Source organism: Syngnathus typhle, unplaced genomic scaffold (genome assembly GCF_033458585.1).
Source record: "Syngnathus typhle isolate RoL2023-S1 ecotype Sweden unplaced genomic scaffold, RoL_Styp_1.0 HiC_scaffold_24, whole genome shotgun sequence".
In the NCBI taxonomy this organism is placed as follows: Eukaryota; Metazoa; Chordata; class Actinopteri; order Syngnathiformes; family Syngnathidae; genus Syngnathus; species Syngnathus typhle.
The window spans coordinates 769,439-782,315 of NW_026871930.1; positions in this window are offsets into that span (position 1 = coordinate 769,439).

The window sequence follows — 12,877 nt, forward strand, 5'->3', positions numbered from 1 at the left end:
TTTGGTTTATGTTTTATAAGCATTTTTAATTTTATTGCTTAAATCGCATTTTCTCGGCGAGCTGAGCACTTTTTCTGAATTGTGCCGCTCCCGTCACTCTGGTTAGGTTGGCATCGAAAAAAACGCTCTCGGGTGCTTTAGAGTGCCGAGTTTATTACTGCGCATTAAGAAATGACCACCTCCAACGTTTGGTTTATGTTTTATAAGCATTTTTAATTTTATTGCTTAAATCGCATTTTCTCGGCGAGCTGAGCGCTTTTTCTGAATTGTGCCGCTCCCGTCACTCTGGTTAGGTTGGCATCGAAAAAAACGCTCTCGGGTGCTTTAGAGTGCCGAGTTATTCACTGCGCATGAAGAAATGACCACCTCCAACGTTTGGTTTATGTTTAATAAGCATTTTTAATTTTATTGCTTAAATCGCATTTTCTCGGCGAGCTGAGCACTTTTTCTGAATTGTGCCGCTCCCGTCACTCTGGTTAGGTTGGCATCGAAAAAAACGCTCTCGGGTGCTTTAGAGTGCCGAGTTTATTACTGCGCATTAAGAAATGACCACCTCCAACGTTTGGTTTATGTTTTATAAGCATTTTTAATTTTATTGCTTAAATCGCATTTTCTCGGCGAGCTGAGCGCTTTTTCTGAATTGTGCCGCTCCCGTCACTCTGGTTAGGTTGACATCGAAAAAAACGCTCTCGGGTGCTTTAGAGTGCCGAGTTATTCACTGCGCATGAAGAAATGACCACCTCCAACGTTTGGTTTATGTTTAATAAGCATTTTTAATTTTATTGCTTAAATCGCATTTTCTCGGCGAGCTGAGCACTTTTTCTATATTGTGCCGCTCCCGTCACTCTGGTTAGGTTGGCATCGAAAAAAACGCTCTCGGGTGCTTTAGAGTGCCGACTTTATCACTGCGCATGAAGAAATGACTACCTCCAACGTTTGGTTTATGTTTTATAAGCATTTTTAATTTTATTGCTTAAATCGCATTTTCTCGGCGAGCTGAGCACTTTTTCTGAATTGTGCCGCTCCCGTCACTCTGGTTAGGTTGGCATCGAAAAAAACGCTCACGGGTGCTTTAGAGTGCCGAGTTTATTACTGCGCATTAAGAAATGACCACCTCCAACGTTTGGTTTATGTTTTATAAGCATTTTTAATTTTATTGCTTAAATCGCATTTTCTCGGCGAGCTGAGCACTTTTTCTGAATTGTGCCGCTCCCGTCACTCTGGTTAGGTTGGCATCGAAAAAAACGCTCTCGGGTGCTTTAGAGTGCCGAGTTTATCACTGCGCATGAAGAAATGACCACCTCCAACGTTTGGTTTATGTTTAATAAGCATTTTTAATTTTATTGCTTAAATCGCATTTTCTCGGCGAGCTGAGCACTTTTTCTGAATTGTGCCGCTCCCGTCACTCTGGTTAGGTTGGCATCGAAAAAAACGCTCTCGGGTGCTTTAGAGTGCCGACTTTATCACTGCGCATGAAGAAATGACCACCTCCAACGTTTGGTTTATGTTTTATAAGCATTTTTAATTGTATTGCTTAAATCGCATTTTCTCGGCGAGCTGAGCACTTTTTCTGAATTGTGCCGCTCCCGTCACTCTGGTTAGGTTGGCATCGAAAAAAACGCTCTCGGGTGCTTTAGAGTGCCGAGTTTATCACTGCGCATGAAGAAATGACCACCTCCAACGTTTGGTTTATGTTTTATAAGCATTTTTAAATTTATTGCTTAAATCGCATTTTCTCGGCGAGCTGAGCGCTTTTTCTGAATTGTGCCGCTCCCGTCACTCTGGTTAGGTTGGCATCGAAAAAAACGCTCTCGGGTGCTTTAGAGTGCCGAGTTTATCACTGCGCATGAAGAAATGACCACCTCCAACGTTTGGTTTATGTTTAATAAGCATTTTTAATTTTATTGCTTAAATCGCATTTTCTCGGCGAGCTGAGCACTTTTTCTGAATTGTGCCGCTCCCGTCACTCTGGTTAGGTTGGCATCGAAAAAAACGCTCTCGGGTGCTTTAGAGTGCCGACTTTATCACTGCGCATGAAGAAATGACCACCTCCAACGTTTGGTTTATGTTTTAAAAGCATTTTTAATTTTATTGCTTAAATCGCATTTTCTCGGCGAGCTGAGCACTTTTTCTGATTTGTGCCGCTCCCGTCACTCTGGTTAGGTTGGCATCGAAAAAAACGCTCACGGGTGCTTTAGAGTGCCGAGTTTATTACTGCGCATTAAGAAATGACCACCTCCAACGTTTGGTTTATGTTTTATAAGCATTTTTAATTTTATTGCTTAAATCGCATTTTCTCGGCGAGCTGAGCACTTTTTCTGAATTGTGCCGCTCCCGTCACTCTGGTTAGGTTGGCATCGAAAAAAACGCTCTCGGGTGCTTTAGAGTGCCGAGTTATTCACTGCGCATGAAGAAATGACCACCTCCAACGTTTGGTTTATGTTTTATAAGCATTTTTAATTTTATTGCTTAAATCGCATTTTCTCGGCGAGCTGAGCACTTTTTCTGAATTGTGCCGCTCCCGTCACTCTGGTTAGGTTGGCATCGAAAAAAACGCTCTCGGGTGCTTTAGAGTGCCGAGTTTATCACTGCGCATGAAGAAATGACCACCTCCAACGTTTGGTTTATGTTTAATAAGCATTTTTAATTTTATTGCTTAAATCGCATTTTCTCGGCGAGCTGAGCACTTTTTCTGAATTGTGCCGCTCCCGTCACTCTGGTTAGGTTGGCATCGAAAAAAACGCTCTCGGGTGCTTTAGAGTGCCGAGTTTATCACTGCGCATGAAGAAATGACCACCTCCAACGTTTGGTTTATGTTTTATAAGCATTTTTAAATTTATTGCTTAAATCGCATTTTCTCGGCGAGCTGAGCGCTTTTTCTGAATTGTGCCGCTCCCGTCACTCTGGTTAGGTTGGCATCGAAAAAAACGCTCTCGGGTGCTTTAGAGTGCCGAGTTTATCACTGCGCATGAAGAAATGACCACCTCCAACGTTTGGTTTATGTTTAATAAGCATTTTTAATTTTATTGCTTAAATCGCATTTTCTCGGCGAGCTGAGCACTTTTTCTGAATTGTGCCGCTCCCGTCACTCTGGTTAGGTTGGCATCGAAAAAAACGCTCTCGGGTGCTTTAGAGTGCCGACTTTATCACTGCGCATGAAGAAATGACCACCTCCAACGTTTGGTTTATGTTTTAAAAGCATTTTTAATTTTATTGCTTAAATCGCATTTTCTCGGCGAGCTGAGCACTTTTTCTGATTTGTGCCGCTCCCGTCACTCTGGTTAGGTTGGCATCGAAAAAAACGCTCACGGGTGCTTTAGAGTGCCGAGTTTATTACTGCGCATTAAGAAATGACCACCTCCAACGTTTGGTTTATGTTTTATAAGCATTTTTAATTTTATTGCTTAAATCGCATTTTCTCGGCGAGCTGAGCACTTTTTCTGAATTGTGCCGCTCCCGTCACTCTGGTTAGGTTGGCATCGAAAAAAACGCTCTCGGGTTCTTTAGAGTGCCGAGTTATTCACTGCGCATGAAGAAATGACCACCTCCAACGTTTGGTTTATGTTTTATAAGCATTTTTAATTTTATTGCTTAAATCGCATTTTCTCGGCGAGTTGAGCACTTTTGTGCCGCTCCCGTCACTCTGGTTAGGTTGGCATCGAAAAAAACGCTCTCGGGTGCTTTAGAGTGCCGAGTTTATCACTGCGCATGAAGAAATGACCACCTCCAACGTTTGGTTTATGTTTTATAAGCATTTTTAATTTTATTGCTTAAATTGCATTTTCTCGGCGAGCTGAGCGCTTTTTCTGAATTGTGCCGCTCCCGTCACTCTGGTTAGGTTGGCATCGAAAAAAACGCTCTCGGGTGCTTTAGAGTGCCGAGTTTATCACTGCGCATGAAGAAATGACCACCTCCAACGTTTGGTTTATGTTTTATAAGCATTTTTAATTTTATTGCTTAAATCGCATTTTCTCGGCGAGCTGAGCGCTTTTTCTGAATTGTGCCGCTCCCGTAACTCTGGTTAGGTTGGCATCGAAGAAAACGCTCTCGGGTGCTTTAGAGTGCCGAGTTTATCACTGCGCATGAAGAAATGACCACTTCCAACGTTTGGTTTATGTTTTATAAGCATTTTTAATTTTATTGCTTAAATCGCATTTTCTCGGCGAGCTGAGCACTTTTTCTGAATTGTGCCGCTCCCGTCACTCTGGTTAGGTTGGCATCGAAAAAAACGCTCTCGGGTGCTTTAGAGTGCCGAGTTATTCACTGCGCATGAAGAAATGACCACCTCCAACGTTTGGTTTATGTTTTATAAGCATTTTTAATTTTATTGCTTAAATCGCATTTTCTCGGCGAGCTGAGCACTTTTTCTGAATTGTGCCGCTCCCGTCACTCTGGTTAGGTTGGCATCGAAAAAAACGCTCTCGGGTGCTTTAGAGTGCCGAGTTTATTACTGCGCATTAAGAAATGACCTCCTCCAACGTTTGGTTTATGTTTTATAAGCATTTTTAATTTTATTGCTTAAATCGCATTTTCTCGGCGAGCTGAGCACTTTTTCTGAATTGTGCCGCTCCCGTCACTCTGGTTAGGTTGGCATCGAAAAAAACGCTCTCGGGTGCTTTAGAGTGCCGAGTTATTCACTGCGCACGAAGAAATGACCACCTCCAACGTTTGGTTTATGTTTTATAAGCATTTTTAATTTTATTGCTTAAATCGCATTTTCTCGGCGAGCTGAGCGCTTTTTCTGAATTGTGCCGCTCCCGTCACTCTGGTTAGGTTGGCATCGAAAAAAACGCTCTCGGGTGCTTTAGAGTGCCGAGTTTATCACTGCGCATGAAGAAATGACCACCTCCAACGTTTGGTTTATGTTTTATAAGCATTTTTAATTTTATTGCTTAAATCGCATTTTCTCGGCGAGCTGAGCGCTTTTTCTGAATTGTGCCGCTCCCGTAACTCTGGTTAGGTTGGCATCGAAGAAAACGCTCTCGGGTGCTTTAGAGTGCCGACTTTATCACTGCGCATGAAGAAATGACCACTTCCAACGTTTGGTTTATGTTTTATAAGCATTTTTAATTTTATTGCTTAAATCGCATTTTCTCGGCGAGCTGAGCACTTTTTCTGAATTGTGCCGCTCCCGTCACTCTGGTTAGGTTGGCATCGAAAAAAACGCTCTCGGGTGCTTTAGAGTGCCGAGTTATTCACTGCGCATGAAGAAATGACCACCTCCAACGTTTGGTTTATGTTTTATAAGCATTTTTAATTTTATTGCTTAAATCGCATTTTCTCGGCGAGCTGAGCACTTTTTCTGAATTGTGCCGCTCCCGTCACTCTGGTTAGGTTGGCATCGAAAAAAACGCTCTCGGGTGCTTTAGAGTGCCGAGTTTATTACTGCGCATTAGGAAATGACCACCTCCAACGTTTGGTTTATGTTTTATAAGCATTTTTAATTTTATTGCTTAAATCGCATTTTCTCGGCGAGCTGAGCGCTTTTTCTGAATTGTGCCGCTCCCGTCACTCTGGTTAGGTTGGCATCGAAAAAAACGCTCTCGGGTGCTTTAGAGTGCCGAGTTTATTACTGCGCATTAAGAAATGACCACCTCCAACGTTTGGTTTATGTTTTATAAGCATTTTTAAATATTATTGCTTAAATCGCATTTTCTCGGCGAGCTGAGCACTTTTTCTGAATTGTGCCGCTCCCGTCACTCTGGTTAGGTTGGCATCGAAAAAAACGCTCTCGGGTGCTTTAGAGTGCCGAGTTTATTACTGCGCATTAAGAAATGACCACCTCCAACGTTTGGTTTATGTTTTATAAGCATTTTTAATTTTATTGCTTAAATCGCATTTTCTCGGCGAGCTGAGCGCTTTTTCTGAATTGTGCCGCTCCCGTCACTCTGGTTAGGTTGGCATCGAAAAAAAGGCTCTCGGGTGCTTTAGAGTGCCGAGTTATTCACTGCGCATGAAGAAATGACCACCTCCAACGTTTGGTTTATGTTTAATAAGCATTTTTAACTTTATTGCTTAAATCGCATTTTCTCGGCGAGCTGAGCACTTTTTCTGAATTGTGCCGCTCCCGTCACTCTGGTTAGGTTGGCATCGAAAAAAACGCTCTCGGGTGCTTTAGAGTGCCGAGTTTATTACTGCGCATTAAGAAATGACCACCTCCAACGTTTGGTTTATGTTTTATAAGCATTTTTAATTTTATTGCTTAAATTGCATTTTCTCGGCGAGCTGAGCACTTTTTCTGAATTGTGCCGCTCCCGTCACTCTGGTTAGGTTGGCATCGAAAAAAACGCTCTCGGGTGCTTTAGAGTGCCGAGTTTATCACTGCGCATGAAGAAATGACCACCTCCAACGTTTGGTTTATGTTTTATAAGCATTTTTAATTTTATTGCTTAAATCGCATTTTCTCGGCGAGCTGAGCGCTTTTTCTGAATTGTGCCGCTCCCGTCACTCTGGTTAGGTTGGCATCGAAAAAAAACGCTCTCGGGTGCTTTAGAGTGCCGAGTTATTCACTGCGCATGAAGAAATGACCACCTCCAACGTTTGGTTTATGTTTAATAAGCATTTTTAATTTTATTGCTTAATCGCATTTTCTCGGCGAGCTGAGCGCTTTTTCTGAATTGTGCCGCTCCCGTCACTCTGGTTAGGTTGGCATCGAAAAAAACGCTCTCGGGTGCTTTAGAGTGCCGAGTTTATTACTGCGCATTAGGAAATGACCACCTCCAACGTTTGGTTTATGTTTTATAAGCATTTTTAATTTTATTGCTTAAATCGCATTTTCTCGGCGAGCTGAGCGCTTTTTCTGAATTGTGCCGCTCCCGTCACTCTGGTTAGGTTGGCATCGAAAAAAACGCTCTCGGGTGCTTTAGAGTGCCGAGTTATTCACTGCGCATGAAGAAATGACCACCTCCAACGTTTGGTTTATGTTTAATAAGCATTTTTAATTTTATTGCTTAAATCGCATTTTCTCGGCGAGCTGAGCACTTTTTCTGAATTGTGCCGCTCCCGTCACTCTGGTTAGGTTGGCATCGAAAAAAACGCTCTCGGGTGCTTTAGAGTGCCGAGTTTATCACTGCGCATGAAGAAATGACACTCCAACGTTTGGTTTATGTTTTATAAGCATTTTTAATTTTATTGCTTAAATCGCATTTTCTCGGCGAGCTGAGCGCTTTTTCTGAATTGTGCCGCTCCCGTAACTCTGGTTAGGTTGGCATCGAAAAAAACGCTCTCGGGTGCTTTAGAGTGCCGAGTTTATCACTGCGCATGAAGAAATGACCACTTCCAACGTTTGGTTTATGTTTTATAAGCATTTTTAATTTTATTGCTTAAATCGCATTTTCTCGGCGAGCTGAGCACTTTTTCTGAATTGTGCCGCTCCCGTCACTCTGGTTAGGGGCGCATCGAAAAAAACGCTCTCGGGTGCTTTAGAGTGCCGAGTTTATTACTGCGCATTAAGAAATGACCACCTCCAACGTTTGGTTTATTTTTTATAAGCATTTTTAATTTTATTGCTTAAATCGCATTTTCTCGGCGAGCTGAGCACTTTTTCTGAATTGTGCCGCTCCCGTCACTCTGGTTAGGTTGGCATCGAAAAAAACGCTCTCGGGTGCTTTAGAGTGCCGAGTTTATCACTGCGCATTGAGAAATGACCACCTCCAACGTTTGGTTTATGTTTTATAAGCATTTTTAATTTTATTGCTTAAATCGCATTTTCTCGGCGAGCTGAGCACTTTTTCTGAATTGTGCCGCTCCCGTCACTCTGGTTAGGTTGGTATCTAAAAAAACGCTCTCGGGTGCTTTAGAGTGCCGAGTTTATTACTGCGCATTAAGAAATGACCACCTCCAACGTTTGGTTTATGTTTTATAAGCATTTTTAATTTTATTGCTTAAATCGCATTTTCTCGGCGAGCTGAGCGCTTTTTCTGAATTGTGCCGCTCCCGTCACTCTGGTTAGGTTGGCATCGAAAAAAACGCTCTCGGGTGCTTTAGAGTGCCGAGTTTATCACTGCGCATGAAGAAATGACCACCTCCAACGTTTGGTTTATGTTTTATAAGCATTTTTAATTTTATTGCTTAAATCGCATTTTCTCGGCGAGCTGAGCGCTTTTTCTGAATTGTGCCGCTCCCGTAACTCTGGTTAGGTTGGCATCGAAAAAAACGCTCTCGGGTGCTTTAGAGTGCCGAGTTTATCACTGCGCATGAAGAAATGACCACTTCCAACGTTTGGTTTATGTTTTATAAGCATTTTTAATTTTATTGCTTAAATCGCATTTTCTCGGCGAGCTGAGCATGCACTTTTTCTGAATTGTGCCGCTCCCGTCACTCTGGTTAGGTTGGCATCGAAAAAAACGCTCTCGGGTGCTCTAGAGTGCCGAGTTTATTACTGCGCATTAAGAAATGACCACCTCCAACGTTTGGTTTATGTTTTATAAGCATTTTTAATTTTATTGCTTAAATCGCATTTTCTCGGCGAGCTGAGCACTTTTTCTGAATTGTGCCGCTCCCGTCACTCTGGTTAGGTTGGCATCGAAAAAAACGCTCTCGGGTGCTTTAGAGTGCCGAGTTTATTACTGCGCATTAAGAAATGACCACCTCCAACGTTTGGTTTATGTTTTATAAGCATTTTTAATTTTATTGCTTAAATCGCATTTTCTCGGCGAGCTGAGCACTTTTTCTGAATTGTGCCGCTCCCGTCACTCTGGTTAGGTTGGCATCGAAAAAAACGCTCTCGGGTGCTTTAGAGTGCCGAGTTATTCACTGCGCATGAAGAAATGACCACCTCCAACGTTTGGTTTATGTTTTATAAGCATTTTTAATTTTATTGCTTAAATCGCATTTTCTCGGCGAGCTGAGCACTTTTTCTGAATTGTGCCGCTCCCGTCACTCTGGTTAGGTTGGCATCGAAAAAAAACGCTCTCGGGTGCTTTAGAGTGCCGAGTTTATCACTGCGCATGAAGAAATGACCACCTCCAACGTTTGGTTTATGTTTTATAAGCATTTTTAATTTTATTGCTTAAATCGCATTTTCTCGGCGAGCTGAGCGCTTTTTCTGAATTGTGCCGCTCCCGTCACTCTGGTTAGGTTGGCATCGAAAAAAACGCTCTCGGGTGCTTTAGAGTGCCGAGTTATTCACTGCGCATGAAGAAGTGACCACCTCCAATGTTTGGTTTATGTTTAATAAGCATTTTTAATTTTATTGCTTAAATCTTCTCGGCGAGCTGAGCGCTTTTTCTGAATTGTGCCGCTCCCGTCACTCTGGTTAGGTTGGCATCGAAAAAAACGCTCTCGGGTGCTTTAGAGTGCCGAGTTATTCACTGCGCATGAAGAAATGACCACCTCCAACGTTTGGTTTATGTTTAATAAGCATTTTTAATTTTATTGCTTAAATCGCATTTTCTCGGCGAGCTGAGCACTTTTTCTGAATTGTGCCGCTCCCGTCACTCTGGTTAGGTTGGCATCGAAAAAAACGCTCTCGGGTGCTTTAGAGTGCCGAGTTTATTACTGCGCATTAGGAAATGACCACCTCCAACGTTTGGTTTATGTTTTATAAGCATTTTTAATTTTATTGCTTAAATCGCATTTTCTCGGCGAGCTGAGCGCTTTTTCTGAATTGTGCCGCTCCCGTCACTCTGGTTAGGTTGGCATCGAAAAAAACGCTCTCGGGTGCTTTAGAGTGCCGAGTTTATTACTGCGCATTAAGAAATGACCACCTCCAACGTTTGGTTTATGTTTTATAAGCATTTTTAATTTTATTGCTTAAATCGCATTTTCTCGGCGAGCTGAGCACTTTTTCTGAATTGTGCCGCTCCCGTCACTCTGGTTAGGTTGGCATCGAAAAAAACGCTCTCGGGTGCTTTAGAGTGCCGAGTTTATTACTGCGCATTAAGAAATGACCACCTCCAACGTTTGGTTTATGTTTTATAAGCATTTTTAATTTTATTGCTTAAATCGCATTTTCTCGGCGAGCTGAGCGCTTTTTCTGAATTGTGCCTGTCCCGTCACTCTGGTTAGGTTGGCATCGAAAAAAACGCTCTCGGGTGCTTTAGAGTGCCGAGTTATTCACTGCGCATGAAGAAATGACCACCTCCAACGTTTGGTTTATGTTTAATAAGCATTTTTAATTTTATTGCTTAAATCGCATTTTCTCGGCGAGCTGAGCGCTTTTTCTGAATTGTGCCGCTCCCGTCACTCTGGTTAGGTTGGCATCGAAAAAAACGCTCTCGGGTGCTTTAGAGTGCCGAGTTATTCACTGCGCATGAAGAAATGACAAACTCCAACGTTTGGTTTATGTTTAATAAGCATTTTTAATTTTATTGCTTAAATCGCATTTTCTCGGCGAGCTGAGCACTTTTTCTGAATTGTGCCGCTCCCGTCACTCTGGTTAGGTTGGCATCGAAAAAAACGCTCTCGGGTGCTTTAGAGTGCCGAGTTATTCACTGCGCATGAAGAAATGACCACCTCCAACGTTTGGTTTATGTTTTATAAGCATTTTTAATTTTATTGCTTAAATCGCATTTTCTCGGCGAGCTGAGCGCTTTTTCTGAATTGTGCCGCTCCCGTCACTCTGGTTAGGTTGGCATCGAAAAAAACGCTCTCGGGTGCTTTAGAGTGCCGAGTTTATTACTGCGCATTAAGAAATGACCACCTCCAACGTTTGGTTTATGTTTTATAAGCATTTTTAATTTTATTGCTTAAATCGCATTTTCTCGGCGAGCTGAGCACTTTTTCTGAATTGTGCCGTCCCGTCACTCTGGTTAGGTTGGCATCGAAAAATACGCTCACGGGTGCTTTAGAGTGCCGAGTTTATTACTGCGCATTAAGAAATGACCACCTCCAACGTTTGGTTTATGTTTTATAAGCATTTTTAATTTTATTGCTTAAATCGCATTTTCTCGGCGAGCTGAGCACTTTTTCTGAATTGTGCCGCTCCCGTCACTCTGGTTAGGTTGGCATCGAAAAAAACGCTCTCGGGTGCTTTAGAGTGCCGAGTTATTCACTGCGCATGGAGAAATGACCACCTACAACGTTTGGTTTATGTTTTATAAGCATTTTTAATTTTATTGCTTAAATCGCATTTTCTCGGCGAGCTGAGCACTTTTTCTGAATTGTGCCGCTCCCGTCACTCTGGTTAGGTTGGCATCGAAAAAAACGCTCTCGGGTGCTTTAGAGTGCCGAGTTTATCACTGCGCATGAAGAAATGACCACCTCCAACGTTTGGTTTATGTTTTATAAGCATTTTTAATTTTATTGCTTAAATCGCATTTTCTCGGCGAGCTGAGCGCTTTTTCTGAATTGTGCCGCTCCCGTCACTCTGGTTAGGTTGGCATCGAAAAAAACGCTCTCGGGTGCTTTAGAGTGCCGAGTTTATCACTGCGCATGAAGAAATGAGCACCTCCAACGTTTGGTTTATGTTTTATAAGCATTTTTAATTTTATTGCTTAAATCGCATTTTCTCGGCGAGCTGAGCGCTTTTTCTGAATTGTGCCGCTCCCGTAACTCTGGTTAGGTTGGCATCGAAAAAAACGCTCTCGGGTGCTTTAGAGTGCCGAGTTTATCACTGCGCATGAAGAAATGACCACTTCCAACGTTTGGTTTATGTTTTATAAGCATTTTTAATTTTATTGCTTAAATAGCATTTTCTCGGCGAGCTGAGCGCTTTTTCTGAATTGTGCCGCTCCCGTAACTCTGGTTAGGTTGGCATCGAAAAAAACGCTCTCGGGTGCTTTAGAGTGCCGAGTTTATCACTGCGCATGAAGAAATGACCACTTCCAACGTTTGGTTTATGTTTTATAAGCATTTTTAATTTTATTGTTTAAATCGCATTTTCTCGGCGAGCTGAGCACTTTTTCTGAATTGTGCCGCTCCCGTCACTCTGGTTAGGTTGGCATCGAAAAAAACGCTCTCGGGTGCTCTAGAGTGCCGAGTTTATTACTGCGCATTAAGAAATGACCACCTCCAACGTTTGGTTTATGTTTTATAAGCATTTTTAATTTTATAGCTTAAATCGCATTTTCTCGGCGAGCTGAGCACTTTTTCTGAATTGTGCCGCTCCCGTCACTCTGGTTAGGTTGGCATCGAAAAAAACGCTCTCGGGTGCTTTAGAGTGCCGAGTTATTCACTGCGCATGAAGAAATGACCACCTCCAACGTTTGGTTTATGTTTTATAAGCATTTTTAATTTTATTGCTTAAATCGCATTTTCTCGGCGAGCTGAGCACTTTTTCTGAATTGTGCCGCTCCCGTCACTCTGGTTAGGTTGGCATCGAAAAAAACGCTCTCGGGTGCTTTAGAGTGCCGAGTTTATCACTGCGCATGAAGAAATGACCACCTCCAACGTTTGGTTTATGTTTTATAAGCATTTTTAATTTTATTGCTTAAATCGCATTTTCTCGGCGAGCTGAGCGCTTTTTCTGAATTGTGCCGCTCCCGTCACTCTGGTTAGGTTGGCATCGAAAAAAACGCTCTCGGGTGCTTTTGAGTGCCGAGTTATTCACTGCGCATGAAGAAATGACCACCTCCAACGTTTGGTTTATGTTTAATAAGCATTTTTAATTTTATTGCTTAAATCGCATTTTCTCGGCGAGCTGAGCGCTTTTTCTGAATTGTGCCGCTCCCGTAACTCTGGTTAGGTTGGCATCGAAAAAAACGCTCTCGGGTGCCTTAGAGTGCCGAGTTTATCACTGCGCATGAAGAAATGACCACTTCCAACGTTTGGTTTATGTTTTATAAGCATTTTTAATTTTATTGCTTAAATCGCATTTTCTCGGCGAGCTGAGCGCTTTTTCTGAATTGTGCCGCTCCCGTAACTCTGGTTAGGTTGGCATCGAAAAAAACGCTCTCGGGTGCTTTAGAGTGCCGAGTTATTCACTGCGCATGAAGAA